Genomic DNA, 6,273 nt, shown 5'->3' with positions numbered 1-6,273 from the left:
TTTTTCTCATACATGTTCGTAAATGGGGGGACGATCGTAATTTTAGTGTAGGTTCATCGTCCGTACATCCCTGTATAGACTCGTATGGCCCGGATGTACCTCGTTTTTGTGGGCTGTACTTAAGCGAATGAGATCATTGACTAGTCAGCGTGATCATTTTTTTTACGTGAGATACATATACCGTATCAATACAGACGGATATACATGGAGTGGTTATAAGTTTTGGTGGACCCAATACAGGAAAAAAATCAATTATAACTCCTCAACTTTGTTTAGGGGAGCACCGGAGCAGGGCTCCATGCTGTGTGGGTGCATATAGTCTAGGCAGCAGTCAGTGACTCAGTGTTTCTGGAAAAAAGAAGTGGGCACAGGCTGTGCCATATGAAGAAGGGGCTGGACGAGGTTCGTCGTTTCTGCTACTGGTTACGGCCGATCATCATCATCCATCGCGAAATGGCGGCGGCTTTGCAAGACGCGGCACCGCTCCAGCTCCACACCGTGGAAGTGGACCAGCCCCTCGCCGCCGTCAACCGCCTCCTCGCCGGCCTCCACCTCGCGCTCGCCGCCGCAGCCATCGCCCACCGCGGCGCCCACGACATCATGCTGGCGGCGGACCTGGTGCTGCTCTTCCTCTGGTTGCTGTCGCAGGCGCCCATGCTGCGCCCCGTCTCCCGCGCCGTCTTCCCTGGCAGGCTCTCGCGCCCGGCGCTCCCGGCCGTGGACGTGATGGTGGTGACGGCCGACCCGGACAAGGAGCCCGCGGTGAAGGTGATGAACACGGTGGTCTCCGCCATGGCGCTCGACTACCCGGGCGCCCGGCTCACCGTATACCTCTCCGACGACGCCGGGTCGCCGCTCACCCTGCTCGCGGCCAGGAAGGCGTACGCCTTCGCCAGGGCCTGGGTGCCCTTCTGCAGGAAGTACAGGGTGCAGTGCCCGTGTCCCGAGAAGTACTTCGCCGCCAACGAGGACCAGCTCGGCGGCGGCGATCACCACGATGAGCTTGCCGACGACAGGATAAGAGTCAAGGTGCGTAAGTTGATTGGCATGAAGAATTGCATTAGAGTTAATTCTCTACTAGATTATTACCGGGTCATTTCGGACCATATCTTTTTCTGGCTAGTCAACTCGATCCACAAGTGTCGACACATTTGTCGACGTCACAGATGATTCAAACAAGACACCGTGACACATTTTGCACCTGTTCCCGTTGTCCACGTTCAGCTGTCAAAGATGCCGTACACGGTGCACTCACTGTCTCACTAGTCTTGGCACATGAGTGAGGTGATCTGTATCAACGATAGAGGTTCATTTCGCCGAACCTATATAAGTTAAGGGTTTAAAATGGATTTTTTCCAATTATTAGTTGTAGGCTTGTATCTTTATGTAATCTGTCAAGTATTTCCTTCCTTTTTTTTTAAAAAAAAAGTGACTTAAACATTTTCTAGATACAGATTTTATGTTTTTATAAAAAGTTAAGTTACTTATTACTTTAAAATGGAGGTTGTTCTAATAATGTGAGGAAACTGTATATAGCTTTTATTCTTCCAATAATTGATCTATTGCGTGATGCCCTCGTTTGTTGATTTCTTCTAACCTCGCGGATGCTAATGCGGTTGGTAGCATCATCTTAAAATATACTTGGCTTGCAATTTTCACATGTAAAAAGTATGATGCTAAGTGCATATGTGTCTTGATTCATCTGCTCGATGGACTGCGAAATTTTTCTTTTAAAAAATGCCAACTCCTAGAAGTTCGGAAGCACTCTTGAGAGTTCGGCACCGTTAGCCTTGGCGCCGAACTCACTTTGGTGGATGAGTGGCTCAACTAACATGTCATAACCCTCGCCTATGGATCTACAATTGTGCCGGTGTCATCGCAGGCTAGCAGCGATGGGTTGGGAAGCCAGCAAAAATTTACATATATGTTGGATCACAAAAAGAAGGACGACTCTCATCTTCCTCTCTTGTTATTTCCTCCTCTCTACTTTTTTTTTTTGCGTAGATCTTCTCTCTACTCGGGCTTTCTCTGATTCCTCATCCTCCTGTTGTAGCTTGTATCTCAAGGTTTTAGTTCAAATTTAAGCTAACTCAAACTAAAACCCAGATACTTATTATAGATTGGATGGAGTACCATATGCGTATAATCCAGTGTTGTTGAGTGATTTACGAAGTGGACACGTAGTATTATGGTATCAAAGCCACTTGCGTATGAAAAATCTGATACCTAGGTGAAACTTATTCCTCGCTGACCCCTTGGTAAAACTATTTTGAAATCTGATCACTGGGTTATGCGCTATCGAGAATGAAGCCAAAATTATATAGGTTGGTGCCAATGAAAAACGACACCGAATCAACTTGGCGCCAAGGCAACTAGCACTGATGTAGGGTCAGCGCCAATAGCAATGGCACCAAGCTACCAAGGACGATTTCATGCTGACTTTCATTGGTGTCAAGCTGTATAACTTGGGCTTCATTCGGGATGGCACCGAACCCAACGAACTCCAAAATAGTTTCGCCAACTACTTAGACAAGTTTTGTCAAATGGAAAAAAATAGTAGTACCTCCATCGAAAAATAGGTATCTTAGTTTTATCAAGATACATACACATTTTAGTTATAATTATATGTATATCTAGAAAAAATTAAGACTCCTATTTTTAAACGGAGGCAATATACACTCTCCCCCTAGCCGCGAGTCCATGGCCAATCAGAAGTTGGCCACTCAAGACGAGATGAAAGGATCCAGCAGAAGTTGGACAGAACCATCGAATTCGAATTGATGAAAGGGTTGGAACGCATCTCCCTCACCACATCAGCAGCCCACCGTGACACTGACACCACCACAGTTGCACTGACACTCGCCTTTGGAATCGCAATGTCCACTCCGGACTCATCCGCAACGCCAAGCTCGTCCTCGGGCATCCCCGACGCCAGTCACGTCGTTGGCTATAGACGCCATCAACACTGCGTCTCTGACGCCGACCAGGTGCTCGACGGAAACCCCAAGCCGCGGCGCCTCTGAGTCGAGTTCTCCATGCGGTCCAGGTGGCCACCATCGACATCATATCCGTGCTTGTTGCAACCGCAGCAAGCGACGGAGCCCTGGAAGGCGATGCCATCAGCGGCGCTGTGTCGATGCCCGACACATGTTCGACGGATGGTCTGCACCACGTCACCGCAAAGACAGCCCGGTGGCGATGACCCTGCTATTCAATATAACCCCACCGTGTCAAGCATCTTCTGTCCTGGAGCTCGACAGCATGGCGCTCACAGGGCGCCTGATGAGAATCCCTGAGGAAGTCGCCTTCGAGTAGATGCCCGCCAACATGTTGTTTTCTGCGTTGTGCCAGCCCTCAACGCGAGTGACGATTTCAGCTCGTAAGCTGAACCAGCACTATCACTGATAACATGAACATTATCAGATGGGTTCCGCCTGGCACCAGATTGGACTTGGTTGCCGTCTCGCCCACCTGATTCACTGCAGTATGCTGCAAGCGTGTTTTCTCCTTTGCTATAGATCCCATTGATGGACTCTTCCTGTACTGGCGCCACTCTATTGCAACAGGAGATATATGCTCTGGAAGGGAGGAGTTGGGATTGATAAATGACTGTGCTGGTATATCAGCGGAGCCGAGTCTTTTGTGTTCTATGTTAGCAACTGCTTCAGTGGTTTAATGTTGCAATTTTCAGTGGGTACAAGAGTTTCATTGGTATCTACATTGGTATCTGAACTTGTACTCTATATTGGTATCTGCACCACTTAGTTTCAGCAGCTGAATTTGAGGAGTTACGTACTGTCTGGAGCTTAAGTCGTCTGCTCGATTCACAATCTGCCTTGATCGATGAGAACTTCATAATTAGATCTGCACAAAAAATTTCTATCTAACTTATTTGCTTTTGTGTTGATAAAATTACTTATCTACATTAATTCTCTGCTCCAACTTTTGCAGAATATGTATGATAGATTTAAAGAGGATGTGAAGGAGGCCATGAACGACGGAGCTCTTTCTCAAATTTGGACAAAAGCAGCGCGTCAGGATCACGATGCTCACGTTGAGGTAAAGTGCTCGAACACAGGCGAATCTGCTGGCCGGTGCACTCCCGATCAATAGGTCTCAATCATCCGTAGCATGTCAGATCATAGCCGATGAACCAGGAGGCAGCAACGGCGATTCCGGCGGCTTTGATGACGAGGACGCCATGCCGTTGCTGGTGTACGTGTCTCGCGAGAAGCGACCGGCGTGGCCTCACCACTTCAAAGCCGGCGCACTCAACGCCCTGGTGAGCTCTTCTTTGACTGTTCATCTCGACCAGAACATCAATTCGTGTGTGTTCTACTGGCATGTATAGTTGATTTTTCGTCTTCCGGGTGCAGCTCCGGGTGTCGAGCCTGGTGAGCAACGCGCCGTATGTGATGGTGCTGGACTGCGACATGTACTGCAACACCCGGAGCTCCGTCCTGGAGGCCATGTGCTTCCACCTCGACCGCCGCAGCCGCCATGCCAATGACCTCGCCTTCGTGCAGTTCCCTCAGATGTTCCACAACCTCAGCGGCAGCGACATCTATGCCAATGAGCTAAGATCAATCTTCTCGGTAAGGAAATACATCGACCACTCATTGCATCTTGGCAACTTTTTGAAGTATGTAAGCTCATCTTGGTGGACTCTGACATGGTCGACTGCAGACGCGGTGGAAAGGCCTGGACGGCCTACGTGGCCCGATCCTCTCCGGCACGGGCTTCTACGTCAGGAGAGACGCCGTCTACGGTGCCCGGCCGGCCAGCTCACAAGATCAGTTCTCGTCTATGGAGGTCGGCGAGCTGAAGGCAAGGTTTGGCTACTCGAATGGTCACCTAGCGTCGCTGCGTCGATCATGGAGCACGATTTCACGTGATGTTCTCCCAGAAGATGCAACGTTTGTGGCTTCCTGTGCCTACGAGACGGCCACCAAATGGGGCGAGGAGGCAAGTTCAGAAAACTACAGTTCATACTTAATCGATCATGCAGGTTGGTTTCCATCGATCAATGGTGATGTGACATAATATACTTGACTCTGTGCAGGTTGGTTTCTTGTACCAGTCGGTGGTGGAGGACTACTTCACCGGCTACAGGCAGCTCTACTGCCGACGGTGGACGTCCGTCTACTGCTACCCGGCGCCCTCGAGGCCGGCGCCGTTCCTCGGCAGCGTGCCCACGAACCTCAACGACGTGCTGGTGCAGAACAAGCGGTGGATGTCGGGCATGCTCGCCGTGGGCCTCTCCAAGCACTGCCCCCTCGCCTCCGCCCTCACCGTCTCCGTGCCCCAGAGCATGGGCTTCGCCTACTACGCCTTCATGGCCCTGTACGCCTTCCCAGTGCTCTGCTATGCCATGGTGCCGCAGCTCTGTTTCTTCCGTGGCGCCACCTCGTTCCCAGAGGCTTCAGGCCACTGGTTTGCCGCCGTGTTCGTGTCGTCGCTGCTGCAGCACTTGATCGAGGTGTCAGTGGCCAAGCGTCGACTGGCGGTCAGGACGTGGTGGAACGAGCAGAGGTTCTGGGCGCTCAACGCCGTCACGGGGCAGCTCTTCGCCTGCCTCAGCGTCGCCCTGGACCTGGTCGGCGCCGGCGGGCGGGTGGTGGACTTTGACCTCACAAGCAAGGCGTCCGATAGCGGCAGGCTGTACCGTGACGGCGTGTTCGATTTCTCCGGATGCACGACGGTGCTCCTGCCGGCCACCACGCTCTGCCTGCTCAACGATGCGGCGCTCGTCGGAGGGGTTTGGAAGATGGTGACCAGCGGCGGCTGGGGCGACGTGTCTGGCGAGATGTTCCTCCTATGCTACGTCGCGGCGCTGAGCTATCCGCTGCTGCAAGGGATGTTCCTCCGGCAGGATCCTGCACGAGTTCCCGCGTGGATCACGGCGATGTCCGTCGGCATTGCTGCAACTCTGCTTTCATTGTTTGGTTAAGCCGGCCTCTTTCAAAGACAGTGGTGTTCTGTGTCAGGTCATTTTTGAATCATTGATTATATATGTTCTCTGCGTACTTAGCACACTCATATTGCATTTCCAGTATTCTCATTTCTGGGGACCTTAAATTGTCATACTGTACTGAATCTTTAGCGGAGGAGCACTTTACCACCCGAGCACGCGCTGCAAAATAGAGCATTCGGCGGGGCAAATTTTCACCCAACGTGCGTATACGTTTACAGCGCGGCGAAAGCAACGTATAGCGCGCCAAAATATAGTGCACCTGTTGAAGATGCTCTAACAAGGCCTTTCACCGTTTCAAA

At 51.2% G+C, this 6,273-nt stretch overlaps 1 pseudogene; it reads left to right on the top strand.

Moving 5' to 3' along the window:
• The first annotated feature begins 493 nt into the window (after positions 1–493).
• LOC124664047 lies at positions 494–6,006 on the top strand (annotated as a pseudogene).
• The last annotated feature ends 267 nt before the right edge of the window (positions 6,007–6,273 follow it).

Source organism: Lolium rigidum, chromosome 6 (assembly GCF_022539505.1).
Source record: "Lolium rigidum isolate FL_2022 chromosome 6, APGP_CSIRO_Lrig_0.1, whole genome shotgun sequence".
Classification (NCBI taxonomy): domain Eukaryota; kingdom Viridiplantae; phylum Streptophyta; class Magnoliopsida; order Poales; family Poaceae; genus Lolium; species Lolium rigidum.
The sequence above is the reverse complement of the archived record's forward strand: the minus strand, read 5'-3'. Positions and strand labels throughout refer to the sequence as shown.